This window comes from Sciurus carolinensis, unplaced genomic scaffold, assembly GCF_902686445.1.
Source record: "Sciurus carolinensis unplaced genomic scaffold, mSciCar1.2, whole genome shotgun sequence".
NCBI classification, from domain to species: Eukaryota; Metazoa; Chordata; class Mammalia; order Rodentia; family Sciuridae; genus Sciurus; species Sciurus carolinensis.
This window is the reverse complement of record NW_025920303.1, coordinates 34,957-55,544: the sequence shown is the minus strand read 5'-3', so window position 1 is coordinate 55,544 and position 20,588 is coordinate 34,957. Positions and strand designations below refer to the sequence as shown.

The 20,588-nt window shown below is 38.4% G+C and overlaps 2 pseudogenes; both read left to right on the top strand.

Moving 5' to 3' along the window:
• Positions 1 to 485: 485 nt before the first annotated feature.
• Positions 486 to 1,439, top strand: LOC124975550 (olfactory receptor 4A15-like; annotated as a pseudogene).
• Positions 1,440 to 19,358: 17,919 nt separating this feature from the next.
• On the top strand, positions 19,359 to 20,274 carry LOC124975540 (olfactory receptor 4C12-like; annotated as a pseudogene).
• The last annotated feature ends 314 nt before the right edge of the window (positions 20,275 to 20,588 follow it).

The following is a 20,588-nucleotide window of genomic DNA, read 5'->3' as shown; positions in this document are numbered from 1 at the left end:
TCACTGTAGATCTTGGAAGATAAAGAAATATATAATGCTACACATGCAGTCTTCTTGAGAGATGTTCTGGAGAAAGTGACTTTATGACTATTCAGGAGACAGTGTTGCAGACATATTCCCTAACATATCTCTGTCATCTAGAATCTTGAAGTCTCATTTTTGATGTTGAAGGAAGAAACTTATGAAAATAAATACAATGATTGTGGGAAGAAATTCAGAAAGCTCCTTTTCTAATGAGTTCCTCTATGTGAGACCATGGGGAGGAAATACTGTTGAGGAAGGCATCTCATTTCTATTTTTATAAGTCTCCTTTTTTATTAGTGCATGGTGATTGCCCAGAATAGTGGGTTTCATTTCTACCAGCATATACTACATGCTCTGAAAATTTCCATTTTTGATGTAGAACTTGGGATCATCCCAAATTCATTATTGGTCCTCTTCTTTGTAGGCTCTTCAACTTGAGTTTACCATCTTCAGAAGAACACATGGAAAATAGGAACAATGTGACTGAATTTATTCTTCTGGGCCTGATTCAGAATCCTGATGGGCAACAAGTTCTGTTTGTCACATTCCTGCTCATCTACATTGTGACTATAACTGGCAACCTGCTCATCATGGTGACCATCATAGCCAGCTAGTCCCTGGGCTGCCCCATGTACTTTTTTCTCACTTATTTATCTTTTATAGACACTGTCTATTCTACTGCCATTGCTCCCAAAATGATTATAGACTTGCTTTATGAGAAAAAGACCATTTCCTTCCAGGCCTGTATGGTTCAAGTTTTCATAGATCATTTATTTGCTGGTACTGAAGTTATTCTCCTGGTGGTGATGGCCTGTGATCGATATGTGGCCATCTGCAAACCTCTTCATTACTTGACCATCATGAATCAGCGAGTGTGTGTTCTCATGCTGTTGGTAGCCTGGATTGGAGGTTTTCTCCACTCCTTAGTTCAGTTTCTCTTTATTTATCAGCTGCCTTTCTGTGGCCCCAATGTCATTGACAATTTCGTGTGTGATATGTATCCCTTACTGAACCTGGCTTGCACCAATACCTACCTCATTGGTCTTTCCATGATAGCTAATGGAGGGGCAATTTGCAATGCAACCTTCTTAATTCTCCTAGTTTCTTATGGGGTCATATTACACTCCCTAAAGACCCATGGTTTGGAGGGGAAACGCAAAGCTTTCTACACCTGTGCGTCCCACATCACTGTGGTCATTTTGTTCTTTGTCCCCTGTATCTTCCTGTATGCAAGGCCCAATTCCACATTTCCCATCGATAAATCCATGACTGTGGTTTTAACTTTCATAACTCCCATGTTGAACCTCTTAATCTACACCCTGCAGAATGCAGAAATGAAAAACGCCATGAGAAAACTTTGGAATAAACAAGTGACAGTAACTGGGAAAGGCCTGTATCCCTCCTGCAGAACCTGACCTTCCTTCTTTCTCAGAAGCAAAGAATACTTTCACTTTCCATGATTCCATTTTTATGACCATTCTCTTTTGGTAATTTAACCTATTTACACTGAATCAGTCATACAAATTAATCTTTAAGTGGAATATGTTATGCCCATCAAGGTCATTTGGTGGACAATATTATCTTTTTATTTCAAGTTCTTTTAATTTTCTTTCCTCTTTTTGAACTTGAAAGTTTATTTTTAATTGACATATGATAATTGTATATGTTTATGGTATATAATATGGTGTTTACATCTATGTATATATCATAAAATTTCATGCAAGTTAATTAACATTCATTACCTCACTAAGTCATTTCTTTTTTGATGGGAAGGCTGAAAATCTGTTCTTGGGTGTGGGTTATAATGCCTCCTTGCACACAAAAAATGTGACCCAATAGAACTTGTTCTTGATTCAAGAGAAGGACATTTTAAATGTCCTTCTGATTACTGAACTGTTAGTCTAAAGGCTGGGGATATAACTCAGTGGCACAGAGCTTCTCCAGAAAGCATGAGGTCCTAAGTTCAATCCCCAACACTTAAAGCAACAACAATGAAATTCTGTCAATCTAACAGTAAACACAGTTCTTGGTCATGTGGATGGATTGCACATTTCATGCCAACTCTTCAAAGCATAGGAGAAACTCAAGAGAAATTAACTTAATTAACTTTTTACTGTGCAGAGGTAAGATTCTCAGGCAGCAAATGGTTGAATTTGTACCTTCTGACCTGCTTTTAGAGATTCTGTTCAACATCATTGTGTATTTACAGATCAACTGGGTTCTTTGAATAAGAGCCTATTTAAATTTCTTAAACCACAGTGGAACTGCCAGACCTGCCTACATTAAATCCAACTCTTTGGGTGCACTTATTTATGCTTTAACACATAAATGTTAAGTGTTTTGGGAACAGATAGTTACATTTTACACAATGAATTCCCTTCTGACTCTCTATAAATTTTATGTTCTTGTTGACTTGAATGGTAAAACAAAGATGTTTCCATGTCTTTTCTCTGTAGTGCGTTTGGAGATCTCACATTGTGTTACAAAGACCATTTTTAAAAAATGCCCTAACATTACATGTTAGACCTTGTTGAAAAGTCAACATATAACGTAGATGATGAAAAATTGGCATTTCTTTCTTCATCCTTTTCTCAACTTGTAATGGAGTTACTTAAGGTACTTAGCAATATTAACACCTCTAGTTATTCAACACATATTGAGTAAAAAACCAGTGTGAAATTTCATTTCTTATTTAATGGATCAAATAAAAAAGTACTCTGGTTATTTTCATGAGAAAGGAATTCAATAGAGAATGAAAAACTTTGTAATTATTGGAATTGGAGAATCTGGCACCTGGATACAGGTGTGAACACAGTTGAGTTCTAGGATCAGAGCTGTGCATGGTACAGAGTTGACGAAGCTGGACTCAGAAGAAAGCTCTCATCTCTAGTTCTTGAAGTTTTTCCTTGCCATGGATTGTATATAATGTTAACTTTGTCTAAAAATTTAGAATTTTGCTTTCCAAATTTAGTCCTTATAACATTTGAATTTTCTAATACAATATGAGATGGAAATACACTTTGCTTTCTTATAAAAGACATTAATTCTCCCAGCATGTTTATTGAGTAGACAGTTTCCCACTGCCCTGAAATGCTACCTTTCTGTACATAAAAGTCTATAAATCAATTCTTCTCATTCTTAGTTTTTCTGTTTTGTTCATTTAGTTTGTGTATTTTTGATACAATACTATAGTACCTACATTAGTGTAAAATTTCAGATACTATTGCTGTGTATAAATCACCCCAACATTTCGTGTCCTACACTCACCATGTTACTCTATCAGATGGTTTCTATGGGTCAGGAATTTGTGAGCGGCTCAGCTGGGCACTTCTGTCTACAGATATTTCAGGAGTTTCAGTCAGAAATTGGTAGGTGCTGGTTATTTAAAAGGTTCTTACAGGTGTATCTTGAACAGTGCGGGGCTCAAATAACTGTTACTCTCCTTGGGTATCTCTCTCTTTTTTAAGTGATTTTCACATGCTCTCTTGAGCATGCTAACTTCAGAGTGATGGAACTTTCCTTCTGGTGGCTCAGAGGTCTAAAGGTGAGTCAAGTAGAAGCTGTATTGTTTTTTAATTTTCATTTTGTATTGGTTCTTTCTAGTTATACATAACATTGGGGTTCATTTTGACATATTTATAAAAGTGTGGAATATAATTTGCTCTACTTAGTCTCCAGTACTTCCTCTTTCCCTCCCTTCCCCTGCCCCTTCCCTCTGCTCCACTGATCTTTCTGCTGTACTTACCAATGAGTTCCCCACAACACCAATGTAGAATAGTGTGGCAGCCATGGGATAACCCCAGTAGATACTTATGTTGAGAAGGAAGAGGAAGCAGCATGCACACAGGGGTGACTGTTCTACAGCAATTTTGAAACCACTTAGGTGTATGTTAACATTCCTTGATTATCACCAGTCTTCCTTCTGGGAGTGATTTTCTATGACTCTGGGTTTTCCCCTTGGGCTTATGAGCATGTCCTCTGAGCTCTCCATTGTTTCCCCATAAGGCATAACATGTGTCTGTAGGTTAGTAGTTTTCTCAGTCTGCTTCTTCTCATAGAAATTTGGAGGTTCAAAGTCTTTTTGCATTTCAATAGTTCATTTTGGTCTAAACTGGGATAAACCTTGTAATTTTTTTTGGTGAATTTCCTGCAAGTATTGGAGTATATTATACTAGACAAATATCATTGAACTATGCTTTTCTTTTTCATAGGATCCCAGTACAGAGGCTGTGGAACACCAACTCATAGACTCTTACAAGTCTTTTTATTTAGACCAAGACTGTAATGCATGTCTCCAATAGCCTTAAAGTCTTGTGTCTATTAAAAATGATAAAAAACAATTTTAAATTGTTCTGTGATTTCAACCAAGTGTTTTAGAGTCTCAGCTTTGTTTTCATATTTGATTACATATTCCCCACACAGCTCTGGACTTGATCTCTCCAGGAATTGATGTTTCCTAATTTTAGCATATTTTCTTATCTGAAGAGGCTATAAGTGAGAAGTAGCTTTATATTTTGAGTAAAAAAAGAACTGCTTCCTTAATTTTTTGTTGTTTATTCTTTAGCATGTTTCAGTCTCAGTTTCTTCTTGAATTTCACTAGGACCTGGAAACATTCTCATATTTCTACCTAGGAATCTTCTTTGATTTTGCATCAGAGATATTTTTCTGTTTTTCATGTTTCTACAGTGTAGTCTATTATTGAAGTTCTCAATTGCATTTTTATTTCATTCATTGAGTTCTTCATTTTCAAGATTTCTGTTTAGTTCTTTCTAATTATGCCTGTTTTTAAAAATTTTCTCATGTGGCTCATTAATTGCTTTCCTTGCTTCATTGAGTTGACCAGCTCTCCTCTTATATCATTTAAATAATTTTTAATTCCTTTTCAGGAATTTTATAATTCCCTTATTTTGGTACCTGTTACTTGAGAATTATTTTCCTCTAGAGGTGTCATGTTTCCTTGCTGTGTAATATTTCTTGTGTCTCTACATTGATATTTGTGCATCTAGTGCAATAAGAAGATTCCCAATTTTATGGAGTAGCATTCTTGTCTATGGGTCATGGGCACTGGTGGAATAGTGTCCTGCTTTGGCCTTGTGTGAGTGCAGTATTATAATCTGATTTTTCAGTATTAATCAACATCTGTAGTCTCAGTAAGTGCTTAATGGCATAAATTTTAGGTGTTTGTAGAGGCAGTTATGCATCTTTGTTAGTGGGATTCACTGATGGGCTAGTTTGAGACCTTGTGGGACATGTGTGCATAACATGGCCACTGGTGTTGGAGGGTGGTGTTCCTTAAGTCAGGGGTCACTGAGTAGATGGTCCTCAGGCACTAGGCAGGCATGCTGAATGCTGGGGTGTGGCAGCAGCATGGTCAGTCCTCACGTCTTGAGGTTATGTGTTATGCTGAGGTGATCACCAATCATGGGGACCAAGACACCACAATTGAAGTTCTACTGTACCACGATCTTAAGGCCCAACATGGGGATTGTTCTTTCCTTCCTGGATCTTGGTTTCTTTGCATGAAAAATGAAAATAATCAATTATGTATTCCCCAAAAACCCATTCAAATCTCAATGTCCAATATTTAAATATTTATTTACTTATAGGTCATATTCTGGCCTCAATACTCTTTTATTATTCATTTATAGGTCATATTTTGACCTCTATGGACTTGAACTCTCATAAAACTCTTGTTACCATATGATATGAAACCTGGTGTTATTACTTTGCTGAAGATGAAGAAAAGTCTGGAAATTTCCAGAGATTTTGGATTTTAAATAGGTCTTAAATCAGGCAGGAAACATAGTGCAAATGAAAAAGCAGAAATTAAAGCACATGTCAGTGATTCACTAGTTGCAGGATCCTGAGTAAATAAATCATTCTAAGCCTCAGCTTTTCCATCGAACTGAAATAATGTACTCATATCACAGGGGTTTTTGTAGCTGATATAAAAGTGATCTAAAAAATAATGTAAGATCTGCATAAAATTTCTTTTAATAATGAATTTAGGACAGTTAATTAATGTGCTATTATTTTACCAAGAAAAATGAGTAAATAAATAATTCTACATTGGTAATTCTAAATTCTCCTGACAGTATACATGAGACAGTCTTAAAGAATCTGAGAAGTTGATGTATTTCAAATTCCCAGGGGTTTTTAAAATTAGTTTTTAATGATTCCATTAATTAGACTGGAAAACAGTCTTCTTAAAGTTGATGTGAAGGGCGATGTTAAAGAAGGATAATGCTATTCAGGTAAGTGATTTCATGGGAGGTATTGTGGAGCCAAGTCAAAGTGAGGGCTTGAGGCCAGGCAGACTTTTGAACTCTACCGTCAGATCTGCTCCTCAATAACTATAAGCCCTGAGCACAGGCTTGCTCTCTCCAGGTCTATTTTCCTATCTGTAAAACAGAAGGAGTAAACATCCTGCCACAAATAGCTCTTTTAAGAGCATATTAAATAAAATGATTTATGTTAAGTGCTTTGCACAGTGCTAGCACACATGAAGAAGTCAAGAATATTATTTTTTGATTACCAGAAACAGTGATAATGCTTAGCCTTCACACAGAATTTTATAGTTCTCCAAATTATTCACATAACTTATGAGGAAAGTAGGCAAATTTCCTTAGTCCTTAAAATTCTCAGAAAGTGCAATATTTCTGAGATTACAAAAATGGGGGTGAGGTAGGGAGAAGATGAGAAAGAACTATTGGAGCATTCAGAAGTGTACTAAATTTCTTTAAAATCATCCTTTCTAAAACAGGAATAATATATAGTATTACAGAAGAATATTAAATACAGGTAAATACAAAGAAAGATTAAAATGTCTCTTAATTTTACAGTAAACCATAAGGTAGCAGGGCTGTTTTGATATATTTATTTCCTAGGTTTTGCAATGTGTAATTTTATATAATTGAGTCTTTTTTTTTCAAAATAGTACAAATTTTAATAATATAGGAATGATTGTATTTCTATTAAGGAAAAATGTTTGAAGAAATTCTTTTTAATTCCTGAAGTCAAAGGAGAATGACTTAAAAAAAAGCTCATTGAAACAATATAGTGTTTGCACATATTGAATGATTAGAGTTTTTCCTTCTTGACATAATGTGTAGTTTGTTTCATAATAAGAGATGTTGCTTGGAAAGCTGCTCTTGATTGTTCACTGTGTGTTGCTGTGTGTGAGGAGGTTAGTGAAAACATCACAGTTGATGAGGATGTTGCTTCTGGCATCACTTTTGAAAGCAGCCAAATCCATGGACTTCTTTTTCCCCCAGAGTTCAGACAGTTTTACTTGATTAATCACAGAAGATGATTGTAGCCTCACTGTTTCCAAATTTTTAATCTCTTTACCTAAGAAATAGTTCTTTTACCTTTCAAGAGATGGGAAACAGATAGATCTTTCAAGATTAGGCAGCAAGAACACTATTCCCTAATTTCACTGTTTTACTTTTTTTGCATTAAAAAAAAAACAACAACAAAGACCCTAGAGATATTTCAAGTAGATGGAGAGCAGCGGTGAAGAAGTATAGATTGTTTTTATTTGTTTGTTTGTTTTTGATTTTTTTTTGCTGTGGAGGGAGTTTGCTGAGCAGTAAGTAGGAAAAATGGGCTTAACCTTTGAAAGTAAATATGTTTATGCCAGAAAATTATATTCGACACTCACGTTAGAAATGTAATCATGTGACACAAATACTGTTTCTATTGCCTAATGTCAAAATTAACTAAGAAGTCTGATTGTATTTGTGTGAATGAGTGTGTGTGTGTGTGTGTGTGTGTATTAAATAGCTTCTAAATAGTCATTTTGAATAATAAGAAAAAAAATGATCCACGTCAGGTGGTGGAAAGCCATGCAGAATAATGATAAACAAGTGTGTTATTCTTTGAGAAAAGTCACTGCTTTGGGGTAGCATAAGTAGATGTACCTCATAGAAAGAACACTGTAATTTACCATCTCATGGCCACAGGTCATCCATTTTCACAGTAAGTTGTCACATCCTATGCTTCTAAAATTTCCAACACAAATTAAAATAACTGATGTTGGCAGCTGCATACATTATACCTACTTTGTGCCAATTAGTGAACCGGTCTCCATTTCATTATGGTCACTCCAATCAGCTTCACTTTACAGAAAATATTTAAGGATCTGAGTGGTTAAACACATTGCACAGAGTTACCTTGTGTCGGGGTACTGCAGACCCCCAGCCCTTCGGCGTGGCCAAGATGGCGCCTGGCAAGGTGCCAAGGAAGTGCTGAGAACAAAACCAGGTACCTCCAGCAGACTAATTCTCTCTGCCAACAAGTGGTGTTATTTGAGGAAGTTAATGTGATTGGTCATGGGTCCTCGTGGACACTGCATGATTGCTATATCCACACTATTGTGCTCCATTACTGTCCATGCTTTCCCCTCGTGATCTATAAGCTGATTGGTTGTTGTATGTAATGTAAGGCGCTTGCAAGAGCGGCTCGCCGCCGCGGCCAGCCAGAAGTAACTGCTAGCAGAAAATAAAGAACTTGCCCCGATCCGGTTTCGTGTTTCTCTGCGGGCAGGGAATGCGATAAATGGTGCCGAAACCCGGGAACGAGAAAAAATATAAGGGTAAGTTCACATAAGTTCTCAAATCAAAAAAAATTAGTCTGAGAGTTCAAAAGGTGAGACGTCTCGAGGTTCGCGGAGCTGCGACAATTCATCACAAAAGGATCCCCGTAGGAGGGACGAGTCATAAAAAGAGGATCCCCATAGGAGGGACGAGTCATAACAAAAGGATCCCTGTGGGAGGGACGATTCATCACAAGAGGATCCCCGTGGGAGGGACGATTCATCACAAAAGGATCCCCATAGGAGGGACGAGTGAAGTGGCCAGATACAAATTTATATAGTGGTACCAAACAGTGTATGTGTGTGCGTGCGTGAGTGAGCGTGTGTGCGTGCGTGCGCCTGTCTTTTGTTTGTGTGTTTAAACTAGTAAACTACCTCGTAGTCATGGGAACGGATCTGTCTAAGGTTAGAATGCAGCGGCCTCTTAGAAAACTTTTAAAAAATCGCGGAACACCATTGAAGGCAAACACGGCCTTCAAGTTTCTAGATACTATAGAGAAAGTCTCTCCGTGGTTTTTAGACGAGGGATTATTAAATCTTCCTCAGTGGGAACAGCTAGGAGAGGATTTGCGCGACGCGGAGAGACGCGAGCCTTTGCCAATGGGAACTCTGACAATATGGTCACTTGTTAAATCTTGTTTGATGCAGCAAGGTAAATCAAAAAACCCTTTTAGGGATTTAAAGGGGCCTTTAGAAGAAGGAAGTCAGATCTTAGAAGAAATTAAAGAGGAACGATCATGTTCTCAGACTTCAAAAAAAAAATTATACGGAAAGAGAAAGTTCTGAAGAAGAACTTACTGGGGAGGAGCTTGAAGAAGCTATGGGAAAGTTAAGCGTGCAACCTGAGCGCCATCTAGCGTCTAAACGGCTTAGTACACCTATTGCTCCCAGTGCACCACCTATGGAGTTTAAGGAAAAGAAAAACTATAGCAGACATAGAGGGTGGGCCTCCTTACAGAATGCTACATATCCAGTATTTGAGGATGCCCAAAATCAAAGGTTTCATCAGCTATTAGATTTTAAAATGGTTAAACAGCTAAAAGAAGCAGTGAGCACTTATGGGCCTCAATCGGCTTTTACAGTCTCACTGGTAGAGACCATGATGTCTTTAAATATGCTACCTTTGAATTGGACTAATTTAGCTAGAGCAACCTTGTCAGGGGGACAGTATCTTATGTGGAAAACAGCTTGGCAGGAAATTTCAATGGACACTACAAGGCGCAATACAACTTCAGGGAATGCACAGGTAGACAGAGACATGTTGATGGGAACAGGGCCTTATGAGGAAGTCCAGGCACAGATTAATTATCATCCTACAGTGTATGCTCAAATTGCTGTGGCTGCTATTAAAGCATAAAAAACCCTACAAGGGTCAGGAGATTTACAAGGACAATTGTCAAAAGTTACCCAAGAAAGTAATGAGCCCTATGCAGACTTTGTTGATAGATTAATTCAAACAGCTTCTAGAATTTTTGGAGATGCTGATCAAGCAATGCCATTGATAAAACAGTTAGCCTATGAACAAGCCAATAAATGGTGCAAAGATGCCATCAGGCCATGGAGAAATAAAGACTTGACTACTTATTTAAGAGTCTGCAAAGACATTAATGAGGCCTCTGGAAATAGTGCTGCATTTATTGCTACACTCGACAGACAAACCTCTGTTCTTGCCACAGCATTAGCACAAAGAGGAGGGAGTAAAAAAGGAGGATCTCCTGGTTCCTGCTTCACATGTGGACAAATGGGACATTTGAGAGCATGTTGCCCTTCCAGGAACAATGGCCAAGAAAAGGGGCCTAAGTTATGTCCTCGGTGTAAAAGAGGAAATCATTGGCTTAGTAAATGTTATTCTGTTAGGGACAATGAAGGGAATCTTTTGCCAACTAACCCCAAGTTACAAAAAAACGGGGTGAGGGACCCGCCCCGGGGCCCACAACAAATATACGGGGTGATTCAACAAGTGCCACGACAGTGGTATCCTCCAACCGAGAAGGGAATGAAGCTCAAAAAAGAAGAGCCACCTCAGAAAGTGCAGGATTGGACATCTGTGCCACCTCCAGACTCGTATTAACCCCTGATATGGGTGTACAAATGGTAGACACAGATTGGGAAGGAAATATTCCGGCAAATTCAGTAGGATTGCTTCTAGGCAGAAGTTCTTCTACCTTAAGAGGTCTTATAGTCCACCCAGGAGTAATTGACCCTGATTTTCAAGGACAAGTTAGGGCTATGGTTTCTTCACCCAAAGGAATTACAGTCATTTCTCCAGGAGATAGGATAGCACAAATGTTAATTTTACCTAGTCAACATTCCTTGTGGCCTAGTAAGAAGACAATAAGGGGAAATAACGGATTTGGGTCTACAGGAGGACCCTGGGCTAATTTTACTATGGACCTCCAAGATAGGCCCATAATGCAGTTAATAGTGGGACATAAACCTTTTATAGGATTACTGGACACAGGAGCTGATAAAAGTATAATAAGTGAAGCAGTTTGGCCAAAAGGTTGGCCTGTAGTTACAGCTAATCAAAACTTACAAGGTTTGGGTGTGGCTCAATCACCTAACCAGAGTGCTGCTTCGCTGTCCTGGAGGGATAATGAGGGCCATTCAGGAATTTTTCAACCATATATCTGTAAAATACCTATTTCCTTATGGGGGAGGGATGTCTTAACTCAAATGAATGCTAAATTAACAACAAATATTAATTCTAAACCTGTGACACATATGATGAAAAAGATGCAATATACAAAAAATCAAGGGTTAGGTCGAGAACAACAGGGATCATTACAACCCTTGCCCTTACCTCCTCCAAAAAATGATTTCAGAGGGCTGGGTTTTATATAGGGGCCACTGTTATTACACCAATTCCAATAGTTTAAAAAAATGATGAGCCACAATGGATTCAACAGTGGCCCCTTACTACAGTAAAGTTAGAAGCGGCTCATAAATTAGTACAAAAACAAGTACAGGCAGGACATTTACAACCTTCCACTTCTCCCTGGAATACTCCTATCTTTGTCATTAAGAAAAAGTCTGGAAAGTGGAGACTATTACATGATTTAAGAGCCATTAATGCACAGATGTTCCCTATGGGTCCTATACAACGGGGATTGCCTTTAGTTACAGCTTTACCTAAAAATTGGCCCACTGTCATTTTAGATTTAAAAGATTGTTTTTTCTCAAGCCCATTACATAGAAGGGATTGTTGGTGGTTTGCTTTTACCTTACCTTCTCTCAATCATGCACAGCCTGACCAAAGATTTGAGTGGACTGTGTTGCCTCAAGGCATGACTAATAGTCCCACGTTATGCCAAACATATGTAAATAAAGCCTTAAAACCTACAAGAGACAATTTTCCAGATTTGTTGATTTATCATTATATGGATGATATCCTTATCTACCACAAAAACAGACAATTCTTGGAAAAGGCTTTACAATTTTTAATTTCCACTCTACAACAGTATGGCTTAAACATTTCTCCAGAAAAGCTACAAATGGGAGAAACTCAAGAATATCTAGGTACTAAGCTTACAGCTACTATGGTAAAACCTTTAAAATTAACCATTAGAACTGATAAGCTTAAAAATCTAAATGATTTTCAAAAACTCCTTGGAGATATAAATTGGATTAGGCCATATTTAAAGATTACCACAGGAGAGCTAAAACCTCTATTTAATATACTTAAAGGAGACCCTAATCTCCATTCTCTGAGAGTCCTTACTTCGGAAGCACAAAAGGTTCTCACGTTGGTAGAACAGAGATTGCAATCAGATTATACAGAAAGATATGATCCATCCCAACCTCTAATGTTGATTATTATCCCAGAACAACATAGCCCATATGGAATTCTATGGCAAGGAGGACCTTTACAGAGTATCAATCTCCCAGCATCGCCCACAAAACAGTTACAAACATTTCCTAAGGCAATAACTCAGTTGATATACAAAGGGTTAGAAGCCTGTATTACCATATTTGGAAGTCACCCTAAGGTCATTATTATTCCTTATACTAAACTACAAATACAGTGGTTGATTCAGCATGATGATGATTGGGCTATTTTATATTGCTCAACCACAGCAACATTTGATAATCATTATCCTAAACATCCATGGATACAGTTTTGTAAAAATACTCCAATTATATTTCCAAAAATTACAAAGACGCAGCCTTTGCATCATTGTCAAACAATATTTACTGATGGATCTAAAAATGGAGTGGGAGCAGTAATAGTTGGAGATAAAACTGAAACCATCATTCTCCCTTCCTCGTCTGCCCAAGTAGTGGAGCTTGCTGCAGTAGTCTTAGCTTTTAATATCATGAAAGATCAACCTTTTAATCTGTTATCTGACAGTTATTATATAGTACAATCAATACCTTGTTTAGAAACTGTGCCTTATATTCCCGATGGATCCACAGTTGCTCCTTACTTTCGAACCTTGCGTGCCCTAATTTTAGACCGCAAATACCCCTTTTATGTAGGACATATTAGAGCTCATTCTGGCCTACCAGGACCACTTGCCAAAGCAAATGCTAAGGCTGATAAAGCCACAAAAACCATCTTTGCTTTTACACTATTTGAACAAGCTAAGATGTTTCATTCACAATTTCATGTTAATTCTACTACTCTTAGAAAAAAGTTTAATATTTCTAAAGATGTTGCTAGACAAATTGTTAAAACATGTCAACATTGTGCCACCCTATTGCCAGTACAGTCTGTTGGAGTAAATCCCAGAGGACTGTTACCTAATCATATTTGGCAAATGGATGTAACTCATATTCCTGAATTCGGTACTGTAAAGTATGTACATGTTTCAGTAGACACCGCTTCAGGAGTAATTATGGCCTCAGCTCACACTGGTGAAAAGGTTAAAGATGTTATACAACATTGTTTACAAGCATTTGCAGCCTGGGGCATTCCAAAAATCATCAAAACTGATAATGGGCCAGCTTACACATCCAAAAGTTTTCTTCTATTCACAAAAAATTTTGGTATACAACTTATCACAGGAATTCCTTATAATCCTCAAGGACAAGGAATAGTGGAACGCACTCATTTAACATTAAAAAATTGTTTAATAAAACAAAAAGGGGGAATAGGTGCTGACTTTAGAGCACCTAAAGACAAACTAAATTTAGTACTCTTTATTTTAAATGTTTTAAATGTGGACAAAAATGGAAGCACGGCTGCAGAGAGACATGCTAATCCCTCAAGTACTCAAATGTGGGTAAAGTGGAAAGATATTCTCACAGGTACATGCAAAGGTCCAGATCCAGTTCTTCAGTGGGTCCGAGGGTCTGTTTGTGTCTTCCCACAGGATCAGCAAACACCAATTTGGATACCTGAAAGGTTGACCAGACTGGTGCATCAAAGTAACGATGAAGAACATCGTGCTGATAAGCGCCCTGCTAATGATGATGTTGACACTGGTGAAGACACGAGAATTATGGGCGATAGTTAAAGCCTGGCCATATCCTTTACCGTTAACTAATACTTCCTTTTTACTTCCTCCATTGTTCACCACCAATGTGGCTACAGGATTACCCACCACGTCTTTTGATCCAGATACTCATCTATATAATTTTTCCACTTTCTCCCTTCCTGGAACCTTGTGCTTTGATATACCTGAGGATAATGCTATTAGTAGTAATGACTTTAACCCTTGTATTGTTCTCCAAAAGCAGGTACAGGGTTTCTTTACATCCAGGGATTCTCCTGATGATCTACCCCAAGGCTTCAGTTCGCTTGGTGTTCACTTTGATAATGGTACACAAATAACCACATCAATGAAATATAGGGAAGGGGCAGCCACCTTGATTACAGGACTTATACCTCACAGATTACCACTTCCCACTAATGGATTTAAAACTCCTAGACTTTTTCCTCCATGTAAACCAAAATTTTCCACACTTCCTACCTGGACAGGTTGTCAAGATGCTGAGCAAGCAGCTCCAGTTCAACATGGATTTTTCTTCACACCAAATTTTACTTCTCAGCGTACCACTGATGACTTTCATGATTATGATGGCAAATTTGGCGGAAGGCGCACTAATCCTTTTGATAATTGGTTGCTATTTACCTCGACTTCAGGATATACTAACTTACAACCCTTTTTTGCTCTTAAAGGAGGTTCTTTCAGACAATGCGAATGGACTTCTAGGAAGTGGACTGGAATTGACAAGAGTGGAGCCAGGACTACTACTAATTGTACTCAAAATCTTTCATTCTTGTCCACCCCAGTCTGTGTGTTCCCTCCTTTTATGTTTTTACTAACTAACACTAATAGCACAAACCTTAATTGCTCTCAATCTAGATGCTACCTTTCTCAATGTTGGAATGCTACCAATTTCTCCCGAGCAGTCGTCATGCGAATTCCTACTTTTCTGCCTATGCCAGTTTCTGTTACAGATGATGAATTGCCAGTATTGCTTTCCAGAAATAAGAGGGACTTTGGAATCACCGTAGCAGTCATTACCACCATAGTTGCATCAGCAGCAGCAGCCGCCGCAGCAGCTGTAGCCTTGACGACATCAGTACAGTCAGCAACTAAGCTTAATGAAGCGGTCCAGCAGACAGCTACTGCTCTGTCTACTCAACAAACAGTGGATCAACACCTAAAAGCAGGACTACTTTTGGTGAACCAGCGTGTGGACTTACTTCAAGAACAAATGGACCTTTTACAAGAACTGTTAAGCGTGGGGTGTATTTATCATCTGCCGGGACTGTGCATTACACCTGTAGCTTATCATAATCTTAGTTATGCAGCAAATTTGTCTAAAATCATATCTACTCAGCTACGTGCCAATTGGTCTTATAAATTTGATAATCTTACTGTCATTCTTAGATCACAAATTGTTAGCCTTAATTCTACTAGAGTTAATGTAGCCCCTATATCTAAAATACAAAATTGATTATCTTCTTCCTTCAGTTTTGTAAAGCAATGGGCAGAAATGGGAGCATTGTGTGTGTTAATGATCATTGCAATTATCTTCCTCACACGCTTTATCATGCGTATATGCCAAGTTCATGCCAGAGATCGCATCATTTGCCATCAAGCCATGATGGCCTTAGAGGCTGGCAGCTCTCCTCAAGTCTGGCTGAGCATGCTGGATCGGTAGTCAATGATGGGTAAAGAAGGAGGTAACCACGTACTGACCTAAGACAGGAGCTGTAGCATGCTCTGCAGTTATCCGATGATGGGTAAGGATGATGGTTGACCACTCCACCTAAGACAGACACGATCCCGAGCCAACATTCTTTTAATAAATAAAAAAGGGGGAGCTGTCAGGGTACTGCAGACCCCCAGCCCTTCAGCGTGGCCAAGATGGTGCCTGGCAAGGTGCCAAGGAAGTGCTGAGAACAAAACCAGGTACCTCCAGCAGACTAATTCTCTCTGCCAACAAGTGGTGTTATTTGAGGAAGTTAATGTGATTGGTCATGGGTCCTCGTGGACACTGCATGATTGCTATATCCACACTATTGTGCTCCATTACTGTCCATGCTTTCCCCTCGTGATCTATAAGCTGATTGGTTGTTGTATGTAATGTAAGGCGCTTGCAAGAGCGGCTCGCCGCCGCGGCCAGCCAGAAGTAACTGCTAGCAGAAAATAAAGAACTTGCCCCGATCCGGTTTCGTGTTTCTCTGCGGGCAGGGGACGCGATAACCTTGACTATTTATTTCAATGTCAGGTTGGACTGCAGCCCATTAAGCAATCATGAACAACTTCCTTCTTGTCTCTAAGACTCATTTCACATCTTAAATCAGGATAAAATGGTATCTGGCTCAATGTTGAGGTAAGGATTGAACGTGTCAGGCACTTGGTGAGCCCTGGTGATATGTTGGCTCTATGAGTTGTGGCTTCTGCACATGGAATTTCTCAATAAATGGCCTTGTTTAATTTAGAGGATATGGACAAAAACTGGAGTAAATTTTACTCTTTTCCCCTTTTGCACCCCATTTCAAGCAAATTCTACTTGATCTACCTTCATATTATGACCTTTTCCACCACTACCAACCTGGTTCAAATCCAGTCACCTTTCAGCTGGATCACAGTGACATCCTAACTAGCCTCCCTGCATTCTTCATTCAGTTTTCACAAGGTCCCATTGACATCTAAGTCAGATCATGTGGGGCAAAACCACCCACTGCTGTGCTTGTCACTGAAAGCCATGCTCCTTACAATAACCTACAAAGCCCTGGGAGAGCTGCCCTCAGTCCCCATCCCTATGGCCCCTGGGTCACGGATACTGAACCTGACCCCTTCTTGGGGATTTGCCCTTGCTGATGCTTCTGTAGGGAGCCATCATCTAGATGCCTTCTTGGCTCTTTCCTTATGCCCTTCCAGTCTGGTTATGTATTCCTTTTCCATGAAGCCTCCTCTGGAAATGGCTCCTCTTCTCAGACTCCATGCTTCATTGATCGTGCTTTCTTTTTCTGATAGCAGGTGTTACAATCTGACATACTCTATCATTCCTTTTTTATACTTGCCATCCTTTGTCTGTCTCAACCCACCCAACAATAGAATATATTTATATTTTTCACTGCTATATTTCTATGAGACACATAGTAATAATTTAGAAAAATGGAATGACCATAAGAAGGAATCATTAAACAGACCTGGAAACTGGAAACCATATTGCACTGAGGCAGCCCTTCCCCTCCACATACACACGCCTCTCTGGGGTGGGGGGTAGAGTTGGGAGGTTCACAAAAATGTCCTTTAATAGCATATTTTGTGTCCATTTGACTCAAATTAAAATAAATCTCAAATATAGTAAAACAGAAAAATCCATAGTGAAATACACAGGATAAGAATATATGGATTTATAAACATTCTTCCAGCTTTCATAAGTAATTTTAATACCTAAAGACAAAAGAATTTTTTAAAAAGCAGCAAAATCATGACTCTGATAAAAATATAAAACATATGACAAAGATCATATTTTGCTCATTCATGATGAAATTATAGATTATTATCATTAGCATAAAGAAAAGTGCAATGTATCACATATTGTTTAATCAGGGATTTGTAATGAATTCACAAATAAATGAAAATGCTTTATGTGCAATACTCAGGAAAATCATGTGAACTTCCATCAGGCAGCATTTGTAATTATTTCAATAAGAATTGTTTGCATCATTAGCAGTTCTGTACAATCTAAAGAATTTGTGAAATAACTCCAGGCAGTGAAAGACAGAAATTCCACAGAATCCTAGACTCTATAAGCCTAAAGACTACTTTGGAGTGCAGATAAATTATGGGCATTTTGTCTTTCACAAGAAAGACTGAATGTTGCACTTCAAAGTCTTTCCTGACAAAAGGTAAATTTATTTTTCAGTTACGCCACAAAAGAAGTATAAATGACTCTTGAATGAAACACGTTTGCCTGAAAGCAAAATCACTTTCTCATTTAATTGTTTGCAAACAAAAAACACAAATTTTTTTGCATCCATTGTAGTCCTTAAAACAAAATAGGACACTCAAAGGAGAAAATTAAAGAGTTTAATCAAGATTACTTACCAAGTAAAATTTCTAGAGTTAAAAGAAATGAACAAGGGATAAGTAGGGGCTAGTAATAATAGGCAATGATGAACACAACCCAAGCCTAAGAGAGTGAGGTGAAGATGACTATGGAAATCCCAAACTGGAGCTCTCATGATCTCTGCCTGAAAGAGCTGCTGTTTTAGTTAAAGTGACCCATCCTTCAAATCATAGAAGGGAGCCAGGTAAATAGATCACCTGGTGTCCTTCCCTTTCCCCCTAGCTTTTTTAAAAAAATTATTTGTTTTAATTAGTTTTACAACAGTAGAATGCACTTTGATACATCATATATAATGGAGTATGATTTCTCATTCTTCTGGTTATATGTGATGCAGAATTTCACCTGTCATATAGTTATATATGTACATGGGGTAATAATGTCTGATTCATTCTACTCCCCTTCCTACTCTCAGACCCCCTTCCCTCCCTTCACTCACCTTTACCTAATCTAGCTAGGCCTGCACATTGGCCAGAAGTAAGGTCGCTGTTGAAACTGGATGTGGAACACAGCCACCCAAGGTGGAGAAGGATGAGAGGAGATCTGGAAACCTGAAAGAAGTATAGGATCATGAGCACTCCTGTTTGGAGTCAGCAGGAAAGAAAGAAAAATGAAGAAATAAGTAAAGAGTCCCTCAACTTATTTGTTCATTTGATCAATATTTATTGAATACCTCTATGAGTCAGACATTGAACCAAATTCTCGCAATGAAGAAGTAAATGAGTTAGAAACAGCCTTGTATCTCTGTAACTTCTTTAAGAGTTTCTAAATAGAATGGGCCTGATTAATCGGTGTTTCAAGTGTGTAGAATTAGAACAATAGATTTTGTAAAAGCTTTCTAACATCTCCTACTGGCTGAGAAGAAATCAGGTTTATTATCAGGCAGAGTCTTTATGCCTAGATGTCTTCCAGCAAAGGTCTAGTGACCATCTGTCAAAAGCTGTTGTTAAAGGGGGTTTCAGCTGAATTAAGCACCTGCAAAGGCTTATTATAAGATCTTTTTATAAAATAGAAAAGGTGGTTTGTTTCTTCTCTTCCAGCATACGTGGAAGAACATAGCTCATATTCTTAAAGAGTTTTGGGGCTTGACTGAAAACTCTAATGAATATTGAGCATAACATTTGCTAATAAGAATATTGTTTTTCCAGGTTAATGCACAAACTCTGAATTCATCATCAACACTGTAAAGAAAGAAACGGAATGAATGTTACTGAATTTATCCTGCTGGGACTGATACAAAATCCTCAGATGCAGAAGACTCTGTTTCTGGTGTTACTAGTCACCTACATTGTCACGGTCACAGGAAACCTGCTCATTGTGGTTACTGTCCTCTGCAGCCAGACTTTGCACTCCCCATGTATTTCTTCCTGGCTCTCCTGTCTTTGATAGATGCATGCTATTCCTCTTCCATAATTCCTAAAATTCTAGCTGATTTGTTTTCTGAGACCAAAGCTATCTCATTCATTGGCTACATGTTGCAGCTTTTTCTTGAACATTTCTTAGGAGGTTCAGAGATTGTCCTTCTTGTGGTCATGGCCTATGACCGCTACGTGGCCATCTGTAGACCTCTGCCCTACGTGACCATGATGAGCCACCGCATGTGCTGCCTCCTGGTGGGGCTGTGCTGGGCAGTGGATTTTCTCCACTCTTTTGTGCAGATTCTAATTACTTTCTGGCTCCCGTTCTGTGGGCCCAACACACTGGATCACTTCATGTGTGACATTTTCCCCCTGATACAGCTTGCCTGCATGGACACTTTCCTCTTTGGTCTCTTGGTTGCTGCCAATGGAGGTGTACCTCCATGATCACCTTTGTGATGTTGTTGGTGTCCTATGTGGTCATCCTGTGCTCTTTGAGGACTCACAGCTCTGCAGGGAGGAAGAAGGCCCTCTCTACCTGTGGCTCACACATCACAGTTGTTGTCTTGTTCTTTGTGCCGTGTATTTTTATGTACATGCGACCAGTAGCTACATTTCCCATGGATAAAGCAGTAACTGTATTTTACACCCTTGTCACTCCCATGTTAAATCCTGTTATCTACACAGTGAGGAACACAGAGGTAAAAAATGCCATTAGAATGTTACTAAACAGGATTGTGATTTCAGACAATAAATGATCCAACATGAATATTTTATTTCTGACACAACCTTTGCAATTTTATATTTTATCACAGAGTCCACCTTATCATCCAAGGGGGATAGATTTCAGGACTCCCAGTGGGTGCCTAAAACCAGGGGTATTACTAAATACTATAAATATACTATGTTTTTTCCTATATGTATATATTGATGATAAAGTTCAATTTATACATTCTGTCCCATGTTAACAACTGATAACAAAATAATAAAACAATTATAACAATACAACATAATGAAATTTTGCAGTTTGGGACAATTATTAAGTAATTTAAGGGCTACCTGAACACTTTCA